We start from the raw sequence: 20,472 nt of genomic DNA, 5'->3' as shown, positions 1-20,472 counted from the left end.
CTCGATTTCTTTACTACCAACAGCAGCCAATAGGAACATAGTAAAGAAAAAAGCAGACTACAAATCCCATGAGCCCTTAGGCAACCATAGAGACTACATACTATATAAACAACCATAGAGGACAACACTTCCTCTTTCTTTGCTGCTTCTTATATATGCTTGCATGTTCTTGTACATTGAATTGTTGCTTATATAACATTGTGTACGCCGCTTTTCAGCTGCATGCTTTGATTGTTACCGCTTCGCCGTGTAGTTGTAGCGTTGCCTCTGGCGTTTTCTGTTCGGCAAGCCTTGGTTTTGTTCTTTCTTTCTGAGAGCGCGTGTCGCCTCTCTTGCCATATCGGGCGCTTCGTGCCCGTGTTTCTTCATTTGTGGAGCGGGACCGGGGCTCGGGGACTCGCGCGCTTGTGTCGCGCGTTGCTCCTCTTCCGGAGTTCAGGCGAGCCTCCGCGCATGCGCGTTGGCATTGTGTCTGTGACACAGAGCCCGGACACGCTGAGAGGCGGCGTTTGTTACTGTGCCTCAGCCCACTGCCTGCCGGAGAGCCCCTCGTGACGCCCTTTACCTCACGATAGAGTTTAGGGCTGGATAATTTCTAGAGGCGTTACCTAGGGTGACTTTTTCTGCAAGCCTGTCCCTCCACTCTCAAATTTATAGTTCCTTTGGTTGAGTTGTTGCTCTGCCTCTTTGGCTTGCTTGGGGCTGTCACTCCCCCTGACAGGGTCACTTGGTTTACGCCTAGACCTTTGCTTATTACTTAAGTGGGCATATATATATATATTTATATATATATTTTTTCCTCATTGGTGTGCACTGTCCTTTCTTAAGCCATGGCTGGCTATGTTGACTCTGAGGAATATTACTACGATGAGGAGCCTGAAGAGTCGTTTGAATACGATTTGGTTGATGCCCTTGACCAAGGGGTCCAGCATTCGGTCAATACCGCGCTAGTCCGCGCTATTGGACCGTTGAAGCGCCATTTGACCGATTATGCTCAGCAACAGGGCTGGATTCCGTCCTCTTCTAGCAAGCACTCCTCTAAGTCGCCTAAAAACCCTCATAGGTCTGACTTTGTGAGATTGGCCAAGTCTTTGTCTGCCCCTACTGTGTCTAAAAAATCCCATCCACCTCCCCGGACACGGAGGACACCTCCTCCTCTTCTTCTTCAGGTCCCTCTGGTCCTCCCCCTGCTAAAAAATCTCGCAAAGAACATTTTGTTGACGCCTCATCACATCCACCGGTCCTGACCTTTGAGCCAACTGATATAATCCACCCCAATTCCAAAACTTGGTTCCCTGCACCAGAAGTTGCGGATTACATCCAGGCACACATCCGTGAACCCTTCGATCAAGAGGTGCGCTCTCGATTACGCTCCGAGTGCCCTCGCCCGGAGTTGGCGGATAACTTGGCTGACACCCCGGAGGTCGATCCGACTATTCTGACCTACCTCAAAAAATTCACCAAGGATCCTCAAAAGGGGATTGACCGCTCTTGGCGCCTGTGTCAGGATAAGTTGCTAGATCTTCTTGGCCCCCTGACGAAGATCCTGGATTTAGGTTATCAGGCTCAGGGGTCGGCATCTGGCATCGACCCGAATGAGCTTATTGGTTGGGCCCAACGGGCTATCTGTCAACTGGGGAACGCGAACTGTGCCCTATCCACCGAACGTAGACGTTCCATCTTGTTGAAAATGGACCCCAGGTTATCTGAACTTGCTACGTCTGAGTCGGGCCCCCTGGCTCAAGGTCTCCTGTTTGGTCAACCGTTTTTAAAGGAGTTGACGAAATTCGTGGCGACCTTTAGTGGCCTTGACAAGGCGCAGTCTTCATTGCGCAGGGCGTTCCGCCCGGTTTTTGGCAGGGCCGGACGATCTGGGGGACGTTCGTTCGGCCGAGGTTCTGGTCAGCAGCGTGGCCAACAGTCCCACCAGGGAGGAGGCGGACAACGTCAGCAACAACAGTCTTCCTATTCAGGTTCCAAGACGACCTTCTATCCCTCCCGTAAAGGTCGTGGTCAAGGCAACAAAGGAGGCTACGGTGGAAACCAAGGAGGTCGCCAAGATTTCTCCTCTACAGGTGAGCTTGATTCCCTACGACAGTGTTGTTCTGGGGGACAGGGTGCAATTTTTTCTAGAGCATTGGCGCACGATCTCAAACGATGCATGGATATTACAAACAGTTCAAGGGTACCACATCGAATTTTATCATCCACCCCTTCAAGGTCCCGTCCCTTCTCCCCTTGTTTTTTCCCAACAAGATCGAGATGTGATCTCCAAGGAAATCGACTCTCTTCTACTCAAAGGGGCCATTGTGCGGACGTCCCTGCATCCTCAGGGGTTCGTCAGCAATGTGTTTCTGGTGGAGAAGAAAGGGGGAGGTTCTCGCCTTGTGCTCAATCTCAAGGAATTCAACAACGGGGTGGTCTATCGCCACTTCAAGATGGAGGGCATCCATCTTCTCAGGGATCTTCTTCGCAAGGGCGACTGGATGGTTCGCCTGGATTTGAAGGACGCTTACTTGTCCGTTCCCATCTTTCCGCCTCATCGCCGCTTTCTTCAGTTCCACTGGTCGGGGGAGTGGTTCGAGTACACGGTTCTCCCGTTCGGCCTCTCGTCCGCTCTGTGGTACTTCACAAAGCTCCTGAGACCAGTTATGGAATCGCTGCGAGCGCGCCGGGTGCGTCTGATCGTTTATCTGGACGACATTTTGTTGATGGCTCAGTGCCCGCTACAACTACGTTCCCATTTAACATGGACAATCGATCTGCTGCAGTCTCTCGGGTTTCTAGTGAATCCTCAAAAATCTCATTTACATCCCACTCAGTCGATCGAGTTTCTGGGTTTCCTTGTAGACTCGATATCTTGCCAGCTTCTCTTGCCTGCCCAGAAAGTCAGGTCTATCAAGAGGGAATTGAAGTTACTGTTGTCCGCACCGAATGTATCTTTGCGGTCGATCGCTCGGATTGTCGGACTATTGGCCTCATCCATTCAAGCGATCTTTCCAGGTCCCTTACATTATCGGGCCCTGCAACGTCTCAAGATCCGGCACTTGTCGTAGGGTCTTCGTTATTCCGACCTTGTTCCTCTGTCACAGGACGCGGAGTCGGAGATGCTGTGGTGGCTCCATCACATGGAGGCTTGGAACGGGAAAGCCCTGTTCGGTTCGACTCCAGATTTGGTGCTGGAGTCGGACGCGAGTCTTTGGGGCTGGGGAGCCCGTTGCGGAGACGTGACGACGGGCGGTCGTTGGTCACAGGACGAACTAGCCCTTCACATCAACTGTCTGGAGCTTCTGGCGGGATCTTTTGCGATCCGCAGCCTTGCTCCTCAGGCCACCAGCTGTTGCATTTTGCTCCGCATGGACAACATCTCGGCGGTGAGGTATGTGAACAAACTGGGGGGAACACGGTCGAGACTGTTAGCAGAGATTGCGAAGGATTTCTGGCACTTCTGCCTTCAGAAGAAGATCACTCTTATTGCAGAGTATCTTCCGGGTCGCCAGAATCAAGTGGCCGACTGGAACTCTTGCCATCTGCTGGATTTCAGCGACTGGCGGCTTCACCCCCGTGTATTTCGGAATCTGTTTCGCCTTTGGGGTCGACCTTGGATCGATCTTTTCGCCTCTCGCCTCAATGCTCAACTGCCCAGGTTTTACAGCTGGCGTCCTTGATCCGGAGGCTCTTGCCACGGATGCCTTTCTCCAGACTTGGCCTCCTCATCTTTGCTATGCATTTCCCCCATTCGCAATGATTCCGCGAGTCTTGGCCAGAACGAAGCAGTTTCAATCGGAGATCATTCTGATAGCTCCTCTTTGGAGGGCTCAAGCGTGGTTTCCGGACCTTCTGGAAATGAGTTGCTCGACTCCGTTCCTGCTTCCGACGAAGTGGAACCTGTTGTTGGATCCTCTGCTCCATCCTCATCCTCTGGTTCTGTCGAGCCAGCTCCGACTGGTGGCGTGGCGTCTTTCGGGGAACGCTGGAAAATCCCTGGCTTATCTGGAGACGCTGAGAGATTTATCAATGAGGCTTGGGCCCCCAACACGCGCAAGCGTTATGCATCAGCTTGGCGACGATGGTGTAATTGGTGTTCTGAACGAGACTTGGATCCCGCTTCAGCGGATGTCGCTTTAGTTGTTAATTTTCTTGCTTCCATCGCTTCTTCTGGTTCTGCTTACAGGACAGTCAATTCTTTTCACTCCGCTGTATCTGCGGGCCATGATTTTGTCGACGGGAAGCCTATTGGAGAACATCATCTAATCTCTTAATTGCTTCGTGGCGTTCGGATGGCTAAGCCGCCATGTCCGAAGTATGTGGCTCTTTGGGATGTCTCCGTTGTCTTACGTTTTCTGGAAGCTTGGCCTCCCAACGCTTCTCTGTCTCGTAAGCAATTGTCTGCAAAATTGACGATGCTCTTATGTTTGGTATCTTGTAAACGTATTTCGGATGTTCGTGCGTTAGATCTCGCGGGCCGTTCTTTTTCCCCGGAAGGGGTTACTTTTACGGTTTCCCGGCGCACCAAGACTAATCTATCTACTGTAACTTATCCAGTTTTTCCTCAGAACCCACAGTTATGTGTGGTCCAGTGCATAAAAGATTATGAGGTGAGTACTGCTCCTTTTCGTCAAGATTTGTCTGGACAGTTGTTGATTGCTTTGCAAAAGCCTTTTAAGCCTCTGGCTCCAGCTACCCTTGCTCGTTGGGTGCGCTGGCTTATGTCTGAAGCAGGAATTGATGTCTCCATTTTTGGAGCTCATTCCGCGCGGGGTGCCATGGCCTCTAAGGCTTTCCATGTTGGTGTGAGTTTGCAAGACATTGTGAAGACGGCTGATTGGTCTTCCGATACTGTGTTTAAAACGTATTATTTCAAACCCATTGTGGATATTGCATCTGTTGTGGTGGACCAGCTTTGAACAAGCATAATCTGAGCCTCCTGTCCTGCCATAGAATTAAAAATTTGCAAACATTCGTGACAAGAATTTTCAATTCTATTAAGGACACGGAGGCGAGGATTATCCCACCCAAATGTATTCTACTGCATTGCTTATGTTGCATCTTTGCTTTACTATGATTCTGAAATGTTTCTTGCATTGATTTTTCCCCACCCTATGTGATGCTACCTTCCAGGGTTTTGGAGTTGTGTATTACGACTCTGCTTTTCTTTCAGGTTCGGACCAGAAGTGATTCTTCGTCATGGTCTCTCCTGCAGCGTTTCCGCCACTTTGGATCTTGGATTTGCTGTGTTTCCTGATACGGCCTCTTCGCCCTTGGATGGTTACGTGTCTCCTGTTGGCCCTTTTGCAGTTGCCTTCGGCTCTTTTCCTTCAGGATGTTCGGCAGTATTTCTCTAATGACTTTTGACTGTTTGCTATTTACTGGACAAAGAAAGAGGAAGTGTTGTCCTCTATGGTTGTTTATATAGTATGTAGTCTCTATCGTTGCCCAAGGGCTCATGGGATTTGTAGTCTGCTTTTTTCTTTACTATGTTCCTATTGGCTGCTGTTGGTGGTAAAGAAATCGAGAAAATATAATCCTCGCCTCCGTGTCCTTAATAGAATTGAAAATTCTTGTCACGAATGTTTGCACATTTTTAATTATTGCTAGGACACCCAACAGTAGAATATAGGGCCATCTGTACAAAGCATTTTTGCAGTTGGAAATGGCCAGATCGTTCCATTTCTGACCTCAAAAATGCTTTTACAAATGTCCAAAACACAAATTCAGTAACACGTTACCGAATCGCAATTTGTGTTTGTGATTCAATATTTGGAATGGGTGTATTTTGGGGGTCCCTTCCAAATACTGAATCTGAATGGAATGTATTAATGTTTTGCGACTAAATTGACTCCTTGAAGGAGGTAGTAACCCCTTCGCAAATGGGACATCTTTCCCTTTGAGAATGGAAAAAAATATCCATTATCCTTTAAGGAGAATGGGCTGCATCAGACAAGATGGTCTGTTGACCCAATCAGGTCACCCTCCCTGTGATGCCTTTAATTCCTAATGGGCTGCAAACTGCGACCTAGCACATTAATATCCCTGAGGTTGGTTGATTTGCGACCTAATAGGAACCCCTATTTGAAAGATTTATGTTTTCTTACATCAAAAATTGCAATGTCCTGATTGCGATACGGTAAGAATCGCAACTCTAGATTTTTAGACATGTGGCCCACAGTTCTCTACATTGACCTTTTGTTGATTCATTCCTTAAAAAATCCCAGATGTATTTTGGACTCGTTGGTAGAAAGCAGCTTGACTGCAGAGGCACAAGTTTGGCTTCTTCATCTGGGCATACCAATCACACTTACGGATACTTAAAAAGACAACCAACAAGCGATGGATCAAATTAATATAGACACTATTTTCTAAACTCTAGAGATCATTTTCTAAAACGTTTTTTTCTTCTTCATTTTCTAAAACTTTGTTCATCTTCACTTAAACAGGAACTGAGGCAACCTTAAGTGCATTTTAGTCTTAATGGTTAAAAATGTAAATTGATACTTGTATAGCTCACTACTCACCCGCAAGGGTCTCAAGGCGCTTGTACGAATACCGCTGTGGAACCCATCCTGGCTTTCCCTGTGAGGCGTCCACTCCTGGGCACCCCCAAGGTGGAGGCCAGGCATCCTTAGCGTTGTGGGGGCCGTTGTGGAGATTAAGGAAGCTATTGCCCAGAGTTGCAGAGTGGGACTCCATGATTGGAATAGGCACCGAGGCGAGAATTATCAGGTCTGTGGAATTTTGAGCCCAAGACCCGCCGAGGCAGGGAATTGAACCCTGGTCCCGGGCTAGACCTCTGCATCAGGGTCTGCCGCTCTAACCATTGAGCCACACTTTTCCACCAAGGAGGTGCCACTTGTATCCATCCGCAGGGACAGCAAGATCTGGAAACACATCTGGGGAAATCTCTCATGCTTAGGAAGATCCATTGATAAAACCAAACCTGATGAATGGTAATGCTTGACCATACACCTCTTAACAAGTAGGAATTCCATTACATTGTGTTTTATTCTTATATGAAGCTACAGAAGGTAACCAACTACAAGTAAATGAATCTTGGCCCTTCTCCAAAAGAGAACTCTAGTCCACACTACTACGCAGTCTCCCCCTGTGGCCAGACACTCTGTGTTGTCAGAAAGTACCTGCTCCAAAGGCACAAAATCTACTGGTGCCGTTTTTTGATGGCCTCTCTTGCAAGCCCAGAGCTAACCAAGTACTAAGATCATCATCTGTGCCTGTTCTGATGAGTCCTTTCTTTCTTATAATTCACCCGGAGAATTGCTTTTGAGCTTTTCTTTTCGTGTGAGTTGAGCAATAAATAGACATTTAGCTACTAGAATAAAGCATGGAAAGAGATCGAGAGTAGAACTGTAATCTCTGCTCTAAAATGTCAAAACCCAAATCAAGGAAATAACTCCAAGGTCGACAGATTTTCCTTACCTGCTCTGAAAATAAAAGTATACATTTTGAAGAGTTTTTCATAGAGGCAATGTTGAGTTGTCTTCAAAGTTGATTATCACATTTGACTAGTAGCTCATTGTATGCACTCATTGTAGTGCAGTCGTCAAAATGTTATCATGAATGTATATTAAAATGGGGGTAGGGGTGGCGTGGGCAGTCAGCCAAGATGGCGGACACACTATGAGAAGCTCCGTCCACCGACCCATAAATCCTACAATTATCCCTTGCTGCCAAGTGACATCAAGCCATCCCGATAAGCCTGCCAGACACCTGGCGCTGTGGTGGTCCGAGCAGTGTGACTTTGAGGGCTTGAAACAGCCACCAAGCCAAAAAGCAGGTGTTTGAATTGCAACGGCGGGCCGGGCGTGGGCTGCGGCCCTGAGCTGATTTCCTGTGGTGGCCGTGAGCGCACTGAGGAGACGGATGCAGAGGTGCGGCAACAAGCAGAAGTTAGGAGCCGGGTGACCATACCGGCCCAGGCAAGCTGGGGCGCATAGCAGAGGCAAATGGTGAGGAATGACCGCCAGAGGCCTGAAATCGCTGGAGTCGCGAGTGACCGAGAGCGGCGATGGGGGAGAGCTGTCACTGAGCCTGGGGGAGTACGGCTTCGACAAACTACGGTTGGTAAGCAGCTGCTGACTGTGGACCTTGGCGAGCGTTGGCGGCCTGGGGTGAGGCCCAGCGAGCCAGCGAGCTAAGTGCGGAGTCAAGGCCTAGGCGGAGCATCGCTTCGGAGCGGGAGCTCGCAGCTGCACCTGCTGGTGTGCCGAAATGTACCGCCAAGCGCCAGCAGCAGAGGAGCTAATATATTGTACCCATGTGTAGAAGACAATCGGGACAGGCCAGTGCTGCGAGGGCTTGGGGAGTCTGTGACACGATCGGCGCTGAGGCCTGTGCCGCCGTAAGTGCGTGGAGAGGTGAGGACTGCCCTAGCGAGCTGTCATACATAGCCCATAGCACAGGAGCCTTGGGCCACGGCGGACGCCACCTGTTGGTGCCGGGGGTGCTGCCCTGAATGTACAGTCTGTTCCCTGTCTGCCTACCACGCGAAGAGGCCTAGATTTCCTACTAGCCATACCTGAAGTGGGCACAAATCGCAAGGCACAAACCCGGACAGAAGGGGTCACTGCCAAACAACAATGCAGGGTGCGGATGCCCAGGGCCAGGAGCTGGGCCCTCACTAGCTGTTAGCAGTCCAGGTTAGTGGTGAGCAGCACCGGACGCGCATCATACGCACCACAAGAGCAATGCAACAAGGCAAGCCCCGATCAGTGGTGCCGGGAGTGTTGCTCTGGAAGCTCAGATTGCTTTCTGCCTCCCACTCACGTGCGGCGGCCTAGAAGGTCCTGATTACTCACCAGCCATAATTAAATTGGGCACCAAACGTAAAGCACAGACCAGTGACCCACGGAGAGCGAACAGCGAGCATGGTAGGAGGGGTCACCGCCAAGCAGTTATGCAAAGTGCAGGATTCCCCAGGACCAAGGACGAGGCCCCACTGGACGTCATCAGCCCGGGTAGATGGAGGGCAGCGCCGAACGCGTGTGCTTGGCGCACCACGAGCGGAGAGCCTTGCCGGGCTCCAGTGAGCAGCACTACTTTAGGACTTGTTGAAAAACAAACAGAGTACCCAATTCTGAGTTCAATCAGCGGCTGTTCGAAATAAAAAAGTTTCTAACAATGAGAAAACACAGGATGTTACCACACTAACATCATAACTAGAGTTAATGAATAATAAAACATGAAACCAGGATAGTTTTTTTGTCTGAGGAGTTATTATTTTTGAATTCAAAACAAAGAATAGTTCCGTACAAAAAAATCAATCAACAGTAACATAAAACAGGGTACATACAAAGATATATGTTGGATATTAAAGGTTTTGGTTGCTTTTCCTATAGTATATCCAAGAACAATTGTCCAGACTGCTAAACAAGGGGGTGACAACTTGATTTCTACTATCAATCAGGAGAAAATCAATAGTCGGTACAAATCATATGGTGCAGAATTGGACAAGGTAGGTCGACGTTTCGGTCTTATCTTGATTATTTACAAGACCATCATCAGGACGGAATATTGATATATACAAGGTTGACCCTTTATTGTTCAAAGTCACAACACTTATAGACTTAAGTGGCGGCCTCAGCTAATTTCTTTAAGAAGCAGGCAATGTGCAGACTCAGTTTTTTGGTGTCACGCACTTGTGCACACAGCAGAGTTGTGACAGACCATTCTGGTGGTTTGTTCAAATCGCGGTTCTTTTGCCAAGTATTCACAGTTATTTGTTGTAATCGCGGGACGTCAGAAATGAACAGTCCGGACACCAAAAAACTGAGTCTGCACATTGCCTGCTTCCTAAAGAAATTAGCTGAGGCCGCCACTTAAGTCTATAAGTGTTGTGACTTTGAACAATAAAGGGTCAACCTTGTATATATCAATATTCCGTCCTGATGATGGTCTTGTAAATAATCAAGATAAAACCGAAACGTCGACCTACCTTGTCCAATTCTGCACCATATGATTTGTACCGACTATTGATTTTCTCCTGATTGATAGTAGAAATCAAGTTGTCACCCCCTTGTTTAGCAGTCTGGACAATTGTTCTTGGATATACTATAGGAAAAGCAACCAAAACCTTTAATATCCAACATATATCTTTGTATGTACCCTGTTTTATGTTACTGTTGATTGATTTTTTTGTACGGAACTATTCTTTGTTTTGAATTCAAAAATAATAACTCCTCAGACAAAAAAACTATCCTGGTTTCATGTTTTATTATTCATTAACTCTAGTTATGATGTTAGTGTGGTAACATCCTGTGTTTTCTCATTGTTAGAAACTTTTTTATTTCGAACAGCCGCTGATTGAACTCAGATTTGGGTACTCTGTTTGTTTTTCAACAAGTCCTAAAGTAGTGCTGCAAACTCATATAAATGAAATCCCTTGCTGGCCAATTCATATTTTACTAAACTCTGCCCGAGCCCGCAAGGGTATATTGGGTTACTCACCTTCCTAACCATTCTATTTGGGCTCCAGTGAGGTCACAAAATCTGTAGCGCAGAGCCAGACGTCCAGCAGGCACTGGGCAATCAACAGGGCATAATAGACAAACCCAGAGCAGTGTCAAGCGCCACCCGAGCGCAGCCAATACCAGACCCCACACAGCCAGTCCAGCCAACTGAAAACCCAGGGAGATTCAGGTCCTCTACATTGGAATCTAAAATAGATTCAGTCCTCCAAGCAGTAGCCAGCATTGGCGAAATACTGACACGGACCAGGGCGTCATTACAAAGCTGTATCAATAAAGTCACGTCCGACTTTACGCTACTTCATGCAGACCATAAGAAGATGGCCAGGAGAGTAGGTTAGCTGGCAGCGGAAACTGCAATAGTCGCTTCAATCGCGAAGGCATTGACAGTGGAAGTTAGTGAGCTCACAGCGCGTCTGCACTCGTTTGAACGCAGGGTGGACGATACCGATAGCCGTTCTCGCAGGAACAATGTCTGAGTGGTGGGGCTGCCGGAGAGCGTGGAGGGCAAAGACACAACTACATACACTGAAGCCTGGTTGAAGTCCCTATTGCCGGCGGACTCCCTCCTTATGCACTTCACGGTGGAGTGGGCACACAAGGTGCCGTCTTGCCTGCCGCCTCCGGGAGCTAGACCTCACCCCTTCCTATTCCGGCTCCTGAACTTTAAAGATACGGTCCTCCATGAAACCAGAAAACTGGAACCGATCAAAGTGGACAATTCCCAGGTCCTTTTCTTTCCAGACTACGCCATGGGGGTGCAGAAACGGCGCAGTACATTTCTTCCAGTCAAGAGACGCATGAGAGAACTGAATATGAAATACTCCCTCATATACCCGGCTCCCCTACGGGTGGTCGCGGATGGTTCCACTAATTTCTTCAATGATGCAACAAAGCATGGGACTGGCTGGAATCTGCGGGCCATCATACCTCACTGAGTCAAAGTGGTATGAACATGGAACCAAGCAGAAGACACAGGCTGCGAGCAGGAGAATCGGCGAATCAACTAACGACTGCTCCCAACCCAGAGCAGGCACTGCAAGAGCGACAGGGCACCCTGAGAGCTGTAGCAAATCTGATAAGTCGCCATCCCAGTAGGGATACTGATGTCCAATCCAATTTATAAGCTTTATTCGACATTTGTCATAAAAGCATTCACCTAGCCCTATACAATAAATACTACTTATAAAAATACTTCTAAAAATACATATTAAACATTGAATGTCGAATAATACATAGTAAAAAGTTCATAAAATTACAACACATTATTACAGTTTAAAAGGACACTTTCCATAGGTTAAAAAACAAAGAACATGATCTATGTCGCAAAAAGACAATTTAAGGATATACATAATTTCATTATAATACAGTAGCCATTAGTGATCGGGTACGAATTAGCCACGACCACGCCAAGTATTTTGCTACACCAACCACATAATGTTGTACAGTCTGTTTCAAGTATCCTAAGGGCTTCGGATTGGCTTCGGGTTCCCAACTTTAAGCACACCGGTTTTAACCACTTACGTCTGGGGGACAAATACAGTGGACAACAAAACAAGAAATGGGAGATGTGTTCAGTTTCCTCATTACAATGGTGACAATGTTCATCCCATGCCTGGGACCAATGCTTCTTGAACGCATTTAAAGGTAATGTACCAATGCGAAATTGAAAATAAAGTTTTCTATCATATGGTTTTTCAATTAGGTCCCAAAAAGGTTCATATGAGGGGTACATTTTTATATTTAAAAAGCGAGATGTTAGATTTGCGCTTATACTGTCACTAAACATTGCAAAATATACCATTTCCCAATATAGATCTTTTAGCTTTTCCTTAGAAGGGAAGCAAGTTGGATCTTTGTTGTCCCATAGGTAGTCCAATTTCAATTTTGTGAGTAGTCCCCGCAACTCCCTTAACCATGGGATAGTATGGAAACGATCGAATTTGATGACATCCATCAATGCTGCTGCATAGTGGCCTAGTTCTGGGGTCACCATAATTCGCCTCCAGTATAGGAGGGGCCGAAGCCTCGCTATATCCACAACTGATTTTCTACCCAGGTCTAGTTTTAACGGAATTGTTGGTGTGCTTTGGGGGACCATTACGACCCCTCTTAGGAACCTATTTTCAGCTCGGTCCAGTTCGCTCAAGTTTGAGAAGCCCCATAATTCAGAACCATATAAACAAGCCCCCAGGACTTTCATAGAATAAATTTCCATCACACAATTTACAGGCTTTGTCAGTGAGGTTCGGTGTTTTAGCGAGATGGCACCTGCTAGCTGTCTAAATTTTAGTAGGGTTGTGGTTATGTGATGCTTCCAGCTCATGTTTTCTTGCAGAGTGATACCTAGGTATGAAAAAGAGTCCACTCTTTCTAGTGGTGTTCCTTTGTATTTTATTACACCCTTAAAAGAGGACTGCTGATTGAGGCACATGAATTTCGTTTTGGTGGTGTTTAATTCTAGGCCCCTTTCATCACAATATACACCAAAGGCATCAACTACTTTTTGTAACCCACTGGGGGTGCGGGAAAGTAATAATGTGTCGTCCGCAAACATGAGGACTGGTACACGAGAGCCGGCTATTACAGGGGCGTCACTAGCAATCTTCTCTAGATGTTTAACGATACCATTTATATAAATAGAGAAGAGAGTTGGCGCTAGGACACACCCTTGCCTCACCCCACGTTCAACCGGGAAGGGATCAGTTACATCTCCTTGTTTGCCCCATCGTATCCTAGCGAAATTGTTTTCGTGTAGGCGAACAAGGAGTGTGAGCAATTCCTGGTTTATGCCTGCGTCCACCAAGGTCTGCCAAAGTTTTTCCCTGGGGACCAGGTCGAAAGCGGCTTTTAAATCTACAAAAACTGCATACAATGTCCCCTTCTTCAAGGTGACATTTCTCCAATAGATTGTTAGAAAATGGAGGACTTGGTCGACGCTACTAGTTAGGGGCCTGAACCCAGCTTGATAAGATGACAGGATGTTATTTTCGTCGATCCATTGCTGCAGTTTATTTTGCACTAATCGGCCCATTAGCTTTTGAGCTGTATCGATCAAACTAATGGGTCTGTAGTTTTTAGCCAGGGATCGGTCGCCTTTTTTATATATGGGAATTATTTCGGCTCCCTTCCATGAGGCAGGCACTTTCCCTCCCATAGCCACTGCATTGGCCAACATTGTAAAGTAGGTGCACCAGGACTTCCGGTCAGATAAGAAAATATCAGCCGGAATTCCGTCCATGCCTGGGGCTTTCCCCCCTGCTACACAGTCCAGTACAACGCTCACATCCCTCTCAACAAATATTGGTGCTTTGTAGTAAACTTGTGGAGGAAGGCTAACATTATTAAACATAGGGTTACGGGCATACTGTGGTTGAAAGTATTCTATCCAACTGTTCTTTGCGACATTATTAACAGGCTGGGGTGCTATGCCACCCTTTGCCCATTTTACTGAAGCCCAGAAGCGCTTAGAGTCCTTGGAGGCACATACCTGCTTGAGTTCTTGCCAACAATCCTCGTCCCAACGCTTCTTAGCTAATTTTTGAACCTGTCTATACTGGTTTCTCGCCAGCCTTACTGCTTCTGGCCTCCCTAGTCTTAGTTCCCTACTAAGGTTGTCTCGAGCTGCCCTACAGCTCTTATCATACCACCCTCTGGTTTCTTGTGTTTTCTTCATTTTATTTGTGGAGATTTTTTGCGAAAAAAACTTTGGATTGTGGTAAAAAGTATCTCATGGGCAGCCATCATATAGTCAATAAAATCAGTCTGTCCAAAATGGGACTTAATCTTGGCAACTTCACCCACCACTACTTTCTTTAAAGTCTCTATTTTAGCAAGATCTTCTAGGAGCATACTCCACTTCAAGTATCGGGAGTTGTTAGAACTTACTAGGTCCTGCGTAACCATATGATCCTCTCTAGGATGCTCGGGTTTGTCGTGGTAGGTATGTAGTGTCAGGCACAATGGATTGTGATCACTTTCAATCTTATCCTTCACTTCCATATCTACCAATTTATCCCAGATCCTTACATCCAGGAGTATATAGTCTATCCTACTGGCCGATCTACCATTATCAAAGGTATTTTTCCCCATAAAATCTGACACTGTCCGACCATTTGCTGCTCTAAGTCCTCTTGAAAGACAAAAACTTTTCAGTTGTATTGCTACCGTGCTCCATTTCCTAATTACAGGGATATCTAGTTGGGGTATTCCCCACTTGGTATCCTCATCTTCAGCCAGGACTTTATCCTCCTCACCCAAGGGTTCAAAGGTAGTATTAAAATCCCCGCCTATTATTATATGGATAGGGTCTGGTAGCTGTTCAATATTATTCTCGAGGCACGATAGGGTCTCTGATGGTTTACCCCTGGCAACTCCCCTTGAATAAAGATTAAACAGGTCTAACTGTTGACCATTTTGCCAGGTAATATCAAGTGCCAAAATGTCGTTAGAGGGTATAGACCTTTGCTTAACCGAACAATTCAAAGTTTGGCGTATCCAAATTAACAGGCCCCCCGAGGGACGTCCCACTCGATTTCTTATTGCCGGGACAAAAAAGTTCAAATACCCTTGCCTGAAAATTGGTGTAAGCGACCAAGTTTCTTGGAACATGATGATGTCGTACTGGTTAATAAAATCGACCCAGTCTGGGATGTTTAGCTTATTAATAATTCCAGCTATGTTCCATGAAATGATTGATAATTGCGGTTTAGCCTTTTGAGGGTATGTCTGAACAATGTCAGGAATATTTAATGTTTCTGCAGGATCTACTCCTAGTATTACATTTTTATTCAATGTCGGTGACATCTCAATTTCCTCCAATGTTCTTTCCTGTTCCACCTGGTGTCTCATCGGAACAATAATCCAGCGAGAGCAGCTCCTTAGCAGTATGACCAGCGAGTGAAGACTTGCATTCACTTCCCGTGGTGACACCGTAGACTGCTGATGACTTAATGTAATGGCCTATCGCAATTAAGGGACTCATACTATGTAACTGTGCCATTCTACATGTCCACTTTGCAGCGATATGTATGTGCCACATAGAGAGCCCTGGCCAGCATATAATCAGGGCGCAGAGGTCACGCCGCCTCCCGCATACTCACGCCAACCTTTCATCAATCAATACACTTTAACACCAAGGCGCAGCACACAATCGCATCTATGTAATATGGGTCCGTAATGTCCCCACACCTATTGCAAATCCGGCCACTCCCTCCCCTTGACATTGTTGAATCGGCGCAAGCTGGCGACCGTTGCCACATGGCATTGTTCTTCATTTGGACAGATACCCGTTGTCCCTCTGCTCTACCCCAGTTAAGCTGTACATGGCTCCTCCCAATAGCTCCTCGACGTGACAAACACATGAACATCCAGAAACAGGAGATGCAATCTCCACCCCCTGACAATACGTCACACGACAGCCTAATACTAAGCACGTCATACTACATGCATACAGCGCTATCTCAATTACATACCGCATGCCACACACCAACGTAATCACTTAGAATGTCAGAAGACTACACACACCAGCTCACAGAAATGACATTTACACTTATCTCAAGCGACATAAAGCTCAAATAGCGCTCTTGCAAGAGATGCACATAGCAAAGCCAGAGATTCCCAAGCTCCAGCAAAGATGGAAATGGCAGATACTAGCCACAGATACTCCTCTTTTGTCAGGGGGGCCTGATTTGGATTAGGCCAGGGACACAATTCACACCATAAGAAACCGAAATTCTCCTATGTGGTAAATACGTCCTGTCCAAGGGTCCCCTAAATGGAAAGCTCCTAATATTGGGTTCCATATATGCCCCAAACACAAATCAAAGTGGGTTCTGACAGGCGCTGACGTTCCAACTTTCGCGCTGGTGCGACTTCCCCATGCTGCTGGATGGGGATTTTAATGCCGTATTTGACACTTCCTTGGACTGATCCTTTCCACCTCTGCTGCAGGTGGCAGCAACATCCAACGCACTTGGGCTGAGGGAGTGGATGCACTGCTGGGATTCGTCGGATGTACGGAGGGTCCTTAACCCACAGTCACACTTATACTCTTAGTGAACTCACCCACATGGCCTACATGTCCGCATTGACCGCTTTGCTGCGAGTCAGCTGATATTGACGCAGAGTGTAGGCGCAGATTACCTGAATAAAACCCACTCAGACCACAACCCCCATGTGATACAGCGGCGAGGGGATGAGGAGGGACCAACTACACACATATGGAGACTGCAACCTTTGGCACTGGAGGACCCCTCATTCAGAGAGGCAGTAGGCACGGCGATAGATACATATTTTGCAGAAAACACTGACTCAGCGACTGACGCAGGTCTGTTATGGAATGCGGGCAAGACAGTGGTCCGGGGACCGTGCCTGAGCTTAAGCTGGTGTGCTCGAAGGCAACTTGGCAGTGAAGTAACACGTATCGAGAATACCTTAACAGGATTAGAAGCCGACTTGGCGCAGGCAGAGACAGACAACACGTAATAGATGCGCAGAAGCAAAACCATGCGGAAGTTCTGGAGAGACTGCGTTGCTTAAATTACACGTCACATGCGGCACGTGCCCATGCAGCAGTGGACAGGGCAGGCAGGTTGCTTGCGCGTACGATCAGGCAAGAACAGGTGCTGTCGCCCCTAATACGTTTACAGTCTGCTAACGGGCAAATCCTCACCAAACAACGTGACACACACACTGAATTCACAATGCACTACACCAGTGGTTCCCAATCTGGGGCGACGCAAATAGATGTGCACCAGTTTAGAAACCGCTGCGTCTGACCGGTTTTCTGTGGTCAGTACTCATACACCAGTTTGATGTGAACGGACTGCTTGACGGCTTTCCCCTGCGGCACTAGATTGCGTTTGCTGTTTGTTGTTTGGAATACAGACAGCATTGTTTTCACGCGGTCATTGCGACACTTCAGGAGGTCAGGAGGTGGCAAGAACAAAGACAGATAAGTGCTGGTGTTCGTCCACGTCGCAGGCCCAGGCCTGTATCACAGCGGGTGCAGACAACGCTCGCCTCACCTTCTTCATGAATGCTTCGCCCATTTGCATTTGTGATTGTGTGATTTTGGTGCCACTGGACTCCCTTGGATTCTGTTTCCAAGTTCGGCTGCTGGACACAGATTCCTACTCTGCGCCTGGGGCTCTTGCAGTCTTCTGCAAGGGAGAGGAGGCGGCAGCGGGTTGGTGGGACCTCTTTTACCGGTCTCTCACGGCTGTGTCTCCGGGAGCCAGTGCTGCTGCTGAGATACTGGCTCCGTCTGGCCTTGGGCCATCAACGACCCGGGGGTGGACACGTCCACTCCGGTAAGGGTGCACGGAGTGGGGGGGGGATTTGGAGAGGGGGATAGCAGGCGCAATGAGGGCGTGCTGCCGGCACTGTGTGACAAATGGAGTGTGCATGGGGCAGCAGCTCCAGCATGGTCACCACCTTCTCTGGATGGACTTATGGGCCTTGAGGGGAGACAGAGTGCCGCGCAAGGGGTGGGGGTCCCTCCGCACTGGGATAAAGAGTGGGTGCTGCTGCTTGATGAATGAACTTTGGTGGGGAAGCAAGAGTGGGCCCATGGTGACTGCTGCTCCACGTGCCCTGTAGACGTTCTGCAGTGAGGCCAAGGGTAAATGCCTCATCTGTGAGATGCTGTGGGAGGGCTGCTAGCCCAGAGTGTCCAGTGGGTGTGCACACTGCTGGCGCTGTAGGGGCTGTGGCGGGAGGGACGCGGTATGGTTGTGAAACCTTCACCAGCTTCATTCCAGCTGTTTTCGGGGAGAGGGATGGAGGTGCTCCTGGGGCCAGGCTTGCATCTCTCCACCCGTCAATGAAAAGTGACATAGTGGGGCGCCACAGCCTATGGCCAGTGGGTCAGGGGAGCCACGGGTCAAAAAAGTTTGGGAACCACTGCACTACACCAAAATGTACAGAGCCACACACTGTGAAGGAGCACCAGAACCAGGCTCCTTCCTCTCCCCACTGACTCTACCGCAAATTACTGCAGAGCAGCGAGACGATCTGTGTGAACCAATTGCGTCTCTGGAAATACACAAAGTGATATGATCGCTAGCCACGGGCAAAGCGCCAGGGCCTGATGGTTTCCCGACTGAATACTATAAAGCCTGCCAGCATGCTCTGGCTCCGCAGCTCCTCAATATGTACCATAGTGCACAGGCGGCCGGGACATTACCTGGCACACTACGAGAGTCATTACTGGTATCACTACCAAAACCAAATAGAAATGCAGAGTTACTCGATTCATATCGCCCGCTGGCACTCCTAAACACAGATTACAAAGTACTAGCCAAAATTCTGGCCTGCAGACTGGCCCCATTGGTTTGTACCCTCCCGCAGTACGTCTCTGAATTTGCGCCGCTTTTTTACAGTGGTGCACTACTCCAGGGTTGCCTAGTGTTAGATCTAGAAAAAGCATTTGATTCCCTGGAGTGGAGCTTTTTATTCACTCGCTACGCAAATTTAACCTGGGTTCTGAGTTTTTGAGCCTTGTTCGGCCGCTTTACACTCAACCAGTGGCCGTTGTCAAAACTGGCCCATACTTGTCATACCTGATCCCCGTTGAGCGCGGTACGGGACTGGGCTGCCAACTTTCCCCGCTCTTTGGTTGCTCTAGCTATCGAACCTTTGGCCGAGGCACTGCATAAATCACAAGACGAATGGGGAATCCCTCTGTGCAATGGCTTGCACGGGGTTTCATTATACACAGACGATCTGCTCATGTACCTTAAAAATATCAGGCTGCTCTGTGCGACAGTGGAGAGAACATTATTAGAGTTTGCCGCCGTCTCAGGGCTCGGAGTGAACTGGGACAAATCATGGCTGTACCCCTTCTCGGAGTCCACTTCGGACCCCCATCTGTCTATTATTGGCAAGTTGGTGCACTGGCATTTGTCCACGTTCCGATATCTTGGGATACTCACATATTTAGACACCGTAGACTTACTCGAGGGGAACCTGACAGATGCCATCAATGTGGTAGGAGCGCAGATGACATTCTGGGGCACATTACCACTGACGGTCATGGGAAGGATTATGCTGTTAAAGAAGGTAGTGCTTCCATGCCTTCTGTACCACTTTGTAAATTTGCCATCTTGTCTTAAGCCGTGTTGTTCAAAGGATATGAGGAAATTAATTTGGACGGGTCGCGCAGGAAAGTGGCCTTGTCCAAAATGTACCCCTTGACAACTAACGGAGGCCTCTTATTGCCAAACATGGAGCTGTACTATCTCGCGGCCCAGCTCCAGTGGGTGGCAAGATGGCTGAGAGCGTGCCATCTGGAACACCTACCGTCCCAGGCACCAGGACTCATGCATCCACAAGTGGTTGAACTATTCCATCCCAGCGGGAAGTGCAGGCCACCAGCCCAACTGTTGTTGGAGGTAGCTCACTACTGTTTCCACCGCAGCCTGCGAATCACACGCAGTGTGATCCAATATGCGCCATCCCTCCCTGTAGTGGACACACCCAGAAGGCACTGTGCTATCACAGGTGCGGAACTATTGCAATGGGAGGAAGCAGGTGTCCTAACAGCAGGGGACCTATACAGTGAAGGGCAACTCTTGCCTTTTGATGTGCTTGCTGAGGACTCGGGTCTACCACGGGCCTGTTCCTGCTACATACGGCGGTGATCCGCACGTTGTTGACGACGTGGGGTAACATAGCACAGACACCGGCCACGCACTTAACCATTCAATATTTACATGAATTAGGTTCAGGCCGTCATCTCATTTAGCGCCTTGATACCTTTGGGTGAATGTTTTGCGCTCTATAAGTCTCCATTTCATTTCATCTCTTGAAATGGTTCGCAAAATCACTGAGGGTGCACACAGCGCCACAGTTGAGCTCCTTGCGAGCTCATTGGGCTGAAGATTTACAGCATTCCAGTACTAAGCATGAATGGATGCCCTTTCTCAAAGGACCTACCCGTATCCTCCTCATCCAGTATTACATTGCGCACAGGGCCTACCTGACGCCA

At 48.1% G+C, this 20,472-nt stretch overlaps 1 pseudogene; it reads left to right on the top strand.

Annotated features, from left to right (window-relative positions):
- The first annotated feature begins 1,231 nt into the window (after window positions 1-1,231).
- LOC147710332 (uncharacterized) lies at window positions 1,232-4,907 on the top strand (annotated as a pseudogene).
- The last annotated feature ends 15,565 nt before the right edge of the window (window positions 4,908-20,472 follow it).

The sequence above is a fragment of the Lissotriton vulgaris genome, chromosome 5, assembly GCF_964263255.1.
Source record: "Lissotriton vulgaris chromosome 5, aLisVul1.2, whole genome shotgun sequence".
Lineage (NCBI taxonomy): Eukaryota > Metazoa > Chordata > Amphibia > Caudata > Salamandridae > Lissotriton > Lissotriton vulgaris.
The sequence above is the reverse complement of the archived record's forward strand: the minus strand, read 5'-3'. Positions and strand labels throughout refer to the sequence as shown.